At 31.8% G+C, this 12,223-nt stretch overlaps 1 long non-coding RNA gene across 1 annotated transcript; it reads left to right on the top strand.

Moving 5' to 3' along the window:
- The first annotated feature begins 2,073 nt into the window (after positions 1-2,073).
- LOC127139350 (uncharacterized) lies at positions 2,074-10,802 on the top strand. The gene is made up of 2 exons (XR_007809548.1): positions 2,074-2,177; positions 10,415-10,802. It is a non-coding gene; the product is annotated as an uncharacterized LOC127139350 (long non-coding RNA).
- The last annotated feature ends 1,421 nt before the right edge of the window (positions 10,803-12,223 follow it).

The following is a 12,223-nucleotide window of genomic DNA, read 5'->3' as shown; positions in this document are numbered from 1 at the left end:
CAGTAGTAGCAGTAGTATTAGTAGTAGTATAGACCCTATCTGTCAAAGACCTGATCAGAAAATACAGCTGCATTAATTCAAAAAGACTACTGTGACACACACACACACACAGGCTGAAATTAGTGGAGCTGGTGAACAGGCTTCTCATGTTCCCACAGTGCTCAGTGTAGTGCTGTACTCCAAAAGGTCCAAATTTTTCACCTCAAAGTCACTCAGGGGCATGTTTGGACCTGAAATTTTGACATTTTTCCACTCCAAACCTTGACCTGCTGCCTGTCACAGTCACCAAAAACAATGGCTGGGGCCCAAAACTATAGTGTCAACTTTTTCAAAGATAACTGGCCACAACACTGTCAAAACTTTGTAATTAGGGATTTGGAAATAGGGGTGTGTGATTTTTTTTTCTTGCTATAAACCAATTAGTATTTACTAATTTATTGAAATAACAATTTATTAATTTTGTTAATTTGTCAAAAATAATTTAGGAATTTATTAAAATAGCTGTGTACTTTTTTATTATTTACTATTTGTAATAATTTATTAAAATATGAGAAATGTTTGTAAATGTAATAAAATATGATTAATATTTTCCTCTACTAACACAGAGAGAAGACCTGCTCAGTAACACATAATGTAGCTATGAGCACATAACTCTATTAAACACCTTTAACAAAGATTAACTGTTCATGATACAATTATTTCTTGAATTAAAATAAATATCCTGAGAATAAAACATTGCGCCTCCTAGTGGTCAATCATCACAAGTGTCTTACTTTTGAGTTGAGTTTCTCTGTAACTAGTAAACAAATCATTTTATTAAGCAAAGTAAATATATTTTACATACTTACAGCTGCTGAATTAAATATTCATTTCATGATTGTTCCTGGAATCACTTGAGAATTTACAATGTGACCATAGTTGTTGTTGTGACAACACAGAATCACAGCCGCCCGGATTGGAGGATAACCTGTTCACGTGACCGCAGGTCAAGGTGCATCACGGAAAAATGGCGGCTGAGGACAAATGTGGTTCGGTGTTTACTCATCTGAGTCTAATTTCGGGTGAGTACAACAAACAGAGTTAAGATACAAAAGCTAGAGCACGCTGTAATGTACATGTACTGTACTGTACATGTAAAGTTTGTTTTTTAGTTAATCCCGTTAGCATCAAGTGTGCTACACTCCCGAGTCCCGACCTCTGTAGCTAACAAGCTAAGCTGGCATTTGCCAGTTGAGTTAACCCTGTTAGGTTAACATTCGTGTCAGTAACATGTAGAATGACTGGGCCGGAGTTAGAGGAACTTTTTGACCAGACTGCTCTCTGCTGTTGCTGTTTGTTGTTGTTTGTTGTTGTGAGTCAGCTGATGTTAAACCTGCTGTTTCCATCATGACCTTCCCCGACTCTCACTGTTGTGACTGTGTGTAGATGATGTGGACACAGGGACAGTCAGGTAACATGTTCACCTGTGTACCACACCTGTCAGGGTAGACACAGCATCTACTGGGGGTGTTGTGGTGTTGGTAAAATCTGCATTTTCACATCACATCAGGACGCATTATCATAAATATATTTACATATTAATATCAGTATGAAAGCAGAAAAGCAAAATATGTTAGGTGATGAAGTGACTGGGACTGCGAGTCATACCAAACAATACTGGTAAAATAAGCACTGGTAGTGAATGGATTTGACCTGCCCTGTTCTCATCTTCCCACAGTCTCTGACGGTGCTCATCAGATAATGTAGTAGCACAGACCTTTGTTGGTTTTTCAGGAGTGGTTTCACGTTGATAAATGTTGTGGGTTTTGTCTGGTCAGTCGCCACATAAATGATAATGTTTCTAAATTGTTGGTAGAGTGAAATCTTTGGAAGGTATTTTACCTTTGAAGCTCTTGTTTGTGTTGGAAAAACATTTCTTTGAACAATCCTTCATGTTACATTATCTGAAAACTTCCCCCATACGTTTGTTTTCCCCTTGGTAAAGTTTAGATGGAAGTTGATGTACAGGGTAAATGTTCTGCAGCTGCACCTGTAGATACTCCAGCTTGTTGAATGTGATTTTTTTTTTTATTGTTTACAGTTGGAAGTATCACATGACCTGATCACCTCCTCTGCAGACACTCGTTTGAAGCAACCACAGAAGTTACACAACTGCTGTCCTGCTTTTAATGATAAAGGTAAAGTTATCAGTGTTTCTAATGTTTCAGTAATACTGAAATGGTTTTTTGATTACCTTATCAGATTAAACATCACACCTGCTGCCTGAAAAACTGGATTTCTGAGATTTTAAACTAAATTATGAAGACACTTATGAAATGTTCATGTAAGAATAAAAGACTTATGGACAAATAGACATTTTCCCCACACATGAAGATTGCTCATTATATTTTATCCATCATGAGAGTGAATGACAGACACAGACATTCATAATCAGGACTGTGCTGTAGTCAGTGGACGGTGGCTGATGTGAAATAGTTCAGTTATCTTTATATAGTAACTTGCAGCAACAGTTACCCACCGACTCACTTTCTCTGTAGTTATTTTGCCTATAAAAGTTCTTTGTACCAGTGCTTTATTTCAAGCTAGTTGAGTGGTTTTATTCAGAACAAATTGAATGTAAGAATTTTTCTGTTGCTGGTTGACAAACTTCTGTAATAGGTGATTTGTGATATGGATTCTAAAAACAACCAACAGTTCAATATATCATTCAACCTTGTATGTGAACAGTAACAAAGCAAATTCCAGTTGTCTTTTTTAATCAACCAGTTTTCTAAAATTAGCCTTCAATAATGGTCTTTCTACTGTTAAGAGTCATAAAAATCATTGATTTTACATTGGTTATTCAATACTTTCCAGTGTAATTTTCCCCTTAGGCACCTGACATTACTAGATCGTGGACATTTTCCACATGGACTTTCCACTAGACCACTGCTTTGCTGAGTAGACTGATTGCTTATCTCAGTCTAGAGTATAGAACTTATCACTGTGTCACCTTGCACACAAAAAGTACTTTTCAACCCTAGCCCTCACTTAAGTCCCTGCAAATCTCTACAGACAAGAAAACACATTTTTGTCGCATTACTATGTTATGACACTTTTTGTCTGTTTTGAGGCCATGCCATACTGTGACATTTTCATTACATTTTTGACACCTTAAAATACGATGGCATTTTTTGACGATTTTTGACACCATACTATACTATGACATTTTTTGACTGTTTTCGACACCATACTATACTGATATTTTTAGACGATTTTTGACACCATATTATACTATGACATTTTTTGACCGTTTTTGACGTCATACTATACTATGACATTTTTTGACCATTTTTGATGTAATACTATACTGTGATTTTTTGATGTTTTTTGACATAATACTATACTGTGACATTTTTTGATGTTTTTTGACATCATACTATACTATGACATTTTTTGAACGTTTTTGACCAGTTTGGACACCATACTATACTATGATTTTTTAAATGTTTTTTGATGTCATACTATACAATGACATTTTTTGACCGTTTTTGACACCATACTATACTATGATTTTTTTTTGTTTTTTGACATCATACTATACTATGACATTTTTTGATCATTTTGGACACCATACTATACTATGATATTTTTTGACGATTTTTGATACCATACTATACTGTGATATTTTTTGAGGGTTTTTGACATAATACTATACTATGATATTTTTTGACAATTTTTGACATAATACTATACTATGACATTTTTGACCGTTTTTGACGTCATACTATACTATGACATTTTTTGACGATTTTTGACACCATACTATACTATGATATTTTTTTATGTTTTTTGATGTCATACTATACAATGACATTTTTTGATGTTTTTTGACATCATACTATACTATGACATTTTTTGACCATTTTGGACACCATACTATACTATGACATTTTTTGAGGGTTTTTGACACCATATTATACTATGACATTTTTTGACCGTTTTTGACGTCATACTATACTATGACATTTTTTGACCATTTTTGATGTAATACTATACTGTGATTTTTTGATGTTTTTTGACATAATACTATACTGTGACATTTTTTGATGTTTTTTGACATCATACTATACTATGACATTTTTTGACCGTTTTTGACACCATAATATACTGACATTTTTTGACCGTTTTTGACACCATAATATACTATGACATATTTTGAACGTTTTTGACACCATACTATACTGATATTTTTGATGTTTTTTGATGTCATACATTTTTTGACCATTTTTGACGTCATACTATACTATGATATTTTTTGATGTTTTTTGACATCATACTATACTATGATATTTTTTTGACCATTTTGGACGTCATACTGTACTATGACATTTTTTAAACGTTTTTGACACCATACTATACTATGATGTTTTTTGAGGGTTTTTGACGTCATACTGTACTATGACATTTTTTAAACGTTTTTGACACCATACTATACTATGATGTTTTTTGATGTCATACTATACAATGACATTTTTTGACCATTTTGGATGTCATACTATGACATTTTTTGACAATTTTTGACACCATACTATACTATGACATTTTTTGAACGTTTTTGACCAGTTTGGACACCATACTATACTATGATTTTTTTTTATGTTTTTTGATGTCATACTATACAATGACATTTTTTGATCATTTTGGACACCATACTATACTATGATATTTTTTGACGATTTTTGATACCATACTATACTGTGATATTTTTTGAGGGTTTTTGACATAATACTATACTATGATATTTTTTGACAATTTTTGACATAATACTATACTATGACAATTTTTGACCATTTTGGACAGCTTACTATACTTTGATATTTTTTGACCGTTTTTGACGTCATACTATACTATGACAGTTTTTGACACCATACTATACTATGACATTTTTCAAACGTTTTTGACACCATACTATACAATGACATTTTTTGACCATTTTGGACGTCATACTATGACATTTTTTGACGATTTTTGACACCATACTATACTATGATATTTTTTTATGTTTTTTGATGTCATACTATACAATGACATTTTTTGACCGTTTTTGACATCATACTATACTATGACATTTTTTGACAATTTTGGACACCATAATATACTATGACATTTTTTGACCGTTTTTGACATCATACTATACTATGACATTTTTTGATGTTTTTTGACATCATACTATACTATGACATTTTTTGATGTTTTTTGACATCATACTATACTATGACATTTTTTGACCATTTTGGACACCATACTATACTATGACATTTTTTGAGGGTTTTTGATGTAATACTATACTGTGACATTTTTTTATGTTTTTTGACGTAATACTATACTGTGACATTTTTTGATGTTTTTTGACATCATACTATACTATGACATTTTTTGACCATTTTGGACACCATACTATACTATGACATTTTTTGACCATTTTTGATGTAATACTATACAATGACATTTTTTGACCGTTTTTGACATCATACTATACTATGACATTTTTTGACAATTTTGGACACCATAATATACTATGACATTTTTTGACCGTTTTTGACATCATACTATACTATGACATTTTTTGATGTTTTTTGACATCATACTATACTATGACATTTTTTGACCGTTTTTGACACCATAATATACTATGACATATTTTGAACGTTTTTGACACCATACTATACTGATATTTTTTGATGTTTTTTGATGTCATACATTTTTTGACCATTTTTGACGTCATACTATACTATGATATTTTTTGATGTTTTTTGACATCATACTATACTATGATATTTTTTGACCATTTTGGACGTCATACTATACTGTGGTATTTTTTGAGGGTTTTTGACGTCATACTGTACTATGACATTTTTTTAAACGTTTTTGACACCATACTATACTATGATGTTTTTTGATGTCATACTATACAATGACATTTTTTGACCATTTTGGATGTCATACTATGACATTTTTTGACAATTTTTGACACCATACTATACTATGACATTTTTTGAACGTTTTTGACCAGTTTGGACACCATACTATACTATGATTTTTTTTTATGTTTTTTGATGTCATACTATACAATGACATTTTTTGATCATTTTGGACACCATACTATACTATGATATTTTTTGACAATTTTTGACATAATACTATACTATGACATTTTTTGACCATTTTGGACAGCTTACTATACTTTGATATTTTTTGACCGTTTTTGACGTCATACTATACTATGACAGTTTTTGACACCATACTATACTATGACATTTTTCAAACGTTTTTGACACCATACTATACAATGACATTTTTTGACCATTTTGGACGTCATACTATGACATTTTTTGACGATTTTTGACACCATACTATACTATGACATATTTTGAACGTTTTTGACACCATACTATACTGATATTTTTTGATGTTTTTTGATGTCATACATTTTTTGACCATTTTTGACGTCATACTATACTATGATATTTTTTGATGTTTTTTGACATCATACTATACTATGATATTTTTTGACCATTTTGGACGTCATACTGTACTATGACATTTTTTAAACGTTTTTGACACCATACTATACTATGATGTTTTTGAGGGTTTTTGACGTCATACTGTACTATGACATTTTTTAAACGTTTTTGACACCATACTATACTATGATGTTTTTTGATGTCATACTATACAATGACATTTTTTGACCATTTTGGATGTCATACTATGACATTTTTTGACAATTTTTGACACCATACTATACTATGACATTTTTTGAACGTTTTTGACCAGTTTGGACACCATACTATACTATGATTTTTTTTTATGTTTTTTGATGTCATACTATACAATGACATTTTTTGATCATTTTGGACACCATACTATACTATGATATTTTTTGACGATTTTTGATACCATACTATACTGTGATATTTTTTGAGGGTTTTTGACATAATACTATACTATGATATTTTTTGACAATTTTTGACATAATACTATACTATGACAATTTTTGACCATTTTGGACAGCTTACTATACTTTTGATATTTTTTGACCGTTTTTGACGTCATACTATACTATGACAGTTTTTGACACCATACTATACTATGACATTTTTCAAACGTTTTTGACACCATACTATACAATGACATTTTTTGACCATTTTGGACGTCATACTATGACATTTTTTGACGATTTTTGACACCATACTATACTATGATATTTTTTTATGTTTTTTGATGTCATACTATACAATGACATTTTTTGACCGTTTTTGACATCATACTATACTATGACATTTTTTGACAATTTTGGACACCATAATATACTATGACATTTTTTGACCGTTTTTGACATCATACTATACTATGACATTTTTTGATGTTTTTTGACATCATACTATACTATGACATTTTTGATGTTTTTTGACATCATACTATACTATGACATTTTTTGACCATTTTGGACACCATACTATACTATGACATTTTTTGAGGGTTTTTGATGTAATACTATACTGTGACATTTTTTTATGTTTTTTGACGTAATACTATACTGTGACATTTTTTGATGTTTTTTGACATCATACTATACTATGACATTTTTTGACCATTTTGGACACCATACTATACTATGACATTTTTTGACCATTTTTGATGTAATACTATACAATGACATTTTTTGACCGTTTTTGACATCATACTATACTATGACATTTTTTGACAATTTTGGACACCATAATATACTATGACATTTTTTGACCGTTTTTGACATCATACTATACTATGACATTTTTTGATGTTTTTTGACATCATACTATACTATGACATTTTTTGACCGTTTTTGACACCATAATATACTATGACATATTTTGAACGTTTTTGACACCATACTATACTGATATTTTTTGATGTTTTTTGATGTCATACATTTTTTGACCATTTTTGACGTCATACTATACTATGATATTTTTTGATGTTTTTTGACATCATACTATACTATGATATTTTTTGACCATTTTGGACGTCATACTATACTGTGGTATTTTTTGAGGGTTTTTGACGTCATACTGTACTATGACATTTTTTAAACGTTTTTGACACCATACTATACTATGATGTTTTTTGATGTCATACTATACAATGACATTTTTTGACCATTTTGGATGTCATACTATGACATTTTTTGACAATTTTTGACACCATACTATACTATGACATTTTTTGAACGTTTTTGACCAGTTTGGACACCATACTATACTATGATTTTTTTTTATGTTTTTTGATGTCATACTATACAATGACATTTTTTGATCATTTTGGACACCATACTATACTATGATATTTTTTGACAATTTTTGACATAATACTATACTATGACATTTTTTGACCATTTTGGACAGCTTACTATACTTTGATATTTTTTGACCGTTTTTGACGTCATACTATACTATGACAGTTTTTGACACCATACTATACTATGACATTTTTCAAACGTTTTTGACACCATACTATACAATGACATTTTTTGACCATTTTGGACGTCATACTATGACATTTTTTGACGATTTTTGACACCATACTATACTATGATATTTTTTTATGTTTTTTGATGTCATACTATACAATGACATTTTTTGACCGTTTTTTGACGTCATACTATACTATGACATTTTTTGACAATTTTGGACACCATAATATACTATGACATTTTTTGACCGTTTTTGACATCATACTATACTATGACATTTTTTGATGTTTTTTGACATCATACTATACTATGACATTTTTTGATGTTTTTTGACATCATACTATACTATGACATTTTTTGACCATTTTGGACACCATACTATACTATGACATTTTTTGAGGGTTTTTGATGTAATACTATACTGTGACATTTTTTTATGTTTTTTGACGTAATACTATACTGTGACATTTTTTGATGTTTTTTGACATCATACTATACTATGACATTTTTTGACCATTTTGGACACCATACTATACTATGACATTTTTTGACCATTTTTGATGTAATACTATACTGTGACATTTTTTTTATGTTTTTTGACGTAATACTATACTGTGACATTTTTTGATGTTTTTTGACATCATACTATACTGATATTTTTTGATGTTTTTTGATGTCATACATTTTTTGACCATTTTTGACGTCATACTATACTGTGACATTTTTTGACTGTTTTTGACACCATACTATACTGTGGTATTTTTTGAGGGTTTTTGACGTCATACTGTACTATGACATTTTTTAAACGTTTTTGACACCATACTATACTATGATGTTTTTTGATGTCATACTATACAATGACATTTTTTGACCATTTTGGATGTCATACTATGACATTTTTTGACGATTTTTGACACCATACTATACTATGACATTTTTTGAACGTTTTTGACCAGTTTGGACACCATACTATACTATGATTTTTTTAAATGTTTTTTGATGTCAAACTATACAATGACATTTTTTGACCGTTTTTGACACCATACTATACTATGATTTTTTTTTTGTTTTTTGACATCATACTATACTATGACATTTTTTGATCATTTTGGACACCATACTATACTATATTTTTTGACGATTTTTGATACCATACTATACTGTGATATTTTTTGAGGGTTTTTGACATAATACTATACTATGATATTGTTTGACAATTTTTGACGTAATACTATACTATGACATTTTTTGACCATTTTGGACAGCTTACTATACTTTGATATTTTTTGACCGTTTTTGACGTCATACTATACTATGACAGTTTTTGACACCATACTATACTATGACATTTTTCAAACGTTTTTGACACCATACTATACTATGATGTTTTTTGATGTCATACTATACAATGACATTTTTTGACCATTTTTGACATCATACTATGACATTTTTTGACCGTTTTTGACACCATACTATACTATGACATTTTTTTATGTTTTTTGACATCATACTATGCTATGACATTTTTTAACCGTTTTTGACACCATACTATACAATGACATTTTTTGACCATTTTGGACGTCATACTATGACATTTTTTGACCATTTTGGACACCATACTATACTATGACATTTTTTGAACGTTTTTGACACCATACTATACTATGATATTTTTTGATGTCATACTATGACATTTTTTTTACCATTTTGGACACCTAACAATGCACTGACATTTTTTTGTTTTTTACATCATATAATGTTATTTTCATCATTTTTTTTTGTTGCCATATTATATATTGTTTGTAATTAAATTCATGATTCTTTTATAGTAATTTTGCTGATGTTTGTATGAGATTTCTGATATAATTTTCATGGTATCTTCTTTAATTCCGCTTCTCCTCTCATCACTTCCTGCAGGTATTTCTTCGTCTGATGCTGTGAAGGCACATCTGCTTCTGTTTCGACATCCCTGCTCAATGTTTGCTGTATACTGAGAAATTATAGCAGTACTTCTAGTATCGATACTACTATTAGTATCACTAGTATACATTGTATTCTTAACAACAAATGTAACTCTAATTTATATTACTACTTTTCTTATTACTGATACTACTTTATGTCTCTGTGTTCTGCCTCTTAAAAGGAAGTTTTTCCTTTCCATTGTTGCTGTGTGCTTGCTTATTATGGGAATGATTGGGTCTTATACTATAAAGACTATGGCATATACCTGCTCTACATGAAAAGTGCCTTGTGATAACTTCTGTTGTGATTCAGTAATATATAAATAAAACTCAATCATGCTTTACCATACTGTGACAGTTTCATGATTTCTTCTGATGTGTTGCTATTCTGTGACATGTTTTGACAACCATAAACCTAACCCTAACCATAGGACACTCTTAGCCACAGGACATGATCAGGATTAGATTTAGGATTATAAAACATTATAAGATTAAGATCAAGGTTAGGGTTAGGGTTAGGGGCTGTGGCTAACCCTAACCTATCCTGTGAATAACCCTAACCCTAACCCTAATCCCTAACCCTAACCTATCCTGTGAATAACCCTAACCCTAACCATACCCCTAACCCTAACCCTAACCTATCCTGGGATGAACCCTAACCCTAACCCTAAATCATTTCTGTGGCTAACCCTAACCCTAACCTGTGGATAACCCTAACCCTAACCCTAACCCTAAATCATTTCTGTGGATAACCCTAACCCTAACCTGTGGATAACCCTAACCCTAACCCTAAATCATTTCTGTGGCTAACCCTAACCTATCCTGTGAATAACCCTAACCCTAATCTAAATCATTTCCTGTGGCTAACCCTAACCCTAACCTAGCCTGGGATGAACCCTAACCCTAACCCTAAATCATTTCTGTGGCTAACCCTAACCCTAACCTGTGGATAACCCTAACCCTAACCCTAACCTATCCTGGGATGAACCCTAACCCTAACCCTAAATCATTTCTGTGGCTAACCCTAACCTATCCTGTGAATAACCCTAACTCTAATCTAAGTCATTTCCTGTGGCTAACCCTAACCCTAACCCTAACCTATCCTGTGAATAACCCTAACCCTAACCCTACCCCTAATCCCTAACCCTAACCTATCCTGTGAATAACCCTAACCCTAACCATACCCCTAACCCTAACCCTAACCTATCCTGGGATGAACCCTAACCCTAACCCTAAATCATTTCTGTGGCTAACCCTAACCCTAACCTGTGGATAACCCTAACCCTAACCCTAACTCATTTCTGTGGATAACCCTAACCCTAACCTGTGGATAACCCTAACCCTAACCCTAACCCTAAATCATTTCTGTGGCTAACCCTAACCCTAACCTGTGGATAACCCTAACCCTAATCTAAGTCATGTCCTGTGGCTAACCCTAACCCTAACCTATCCTGTGAATAACCCTAACCCTAACCCTAATCCTAACGTATCCTTTGAATAACCCTAACCCCTAACCCTAATCCTAACGTATCCTTTGAATAATCCCAACCCTAACTCCCAACCCTAAACCTAACCCTAAATCATTTCTGTGGCTAACCCTAACCCTAACCTGTGGATAACCCTAACCCTAACCCTAAATCATTTCTGTGGATAACCCTAACCCTAACCTGTGGATAACCCTAACCCTAACCCTAACCTATCCTGGGATGAACCCTAACCCTAACCCTAAATCATTTCTGTGGATAACCCTAACCCTAACCTGTGG

This window comes from Lates calcarifer, unplaced genomic scaffold (genome assembly GCF_001640805.2).
Source record: "Lates calcarifer isolate ASB-BC8 unplaced genomic scaffold, TLL_Latcal_v3 _unitig_1433_quiver_2864, whole genome shotgun sequence".
Classification (NCBI taxonomy): Eukaryota; Metazoa; Chordata; class Actinopteri; family Centropomidae; genus Lates; species Lates calcarifer.
This window is presented reverse-complemented; position numbering and strand designations above follow the sequence as displayed.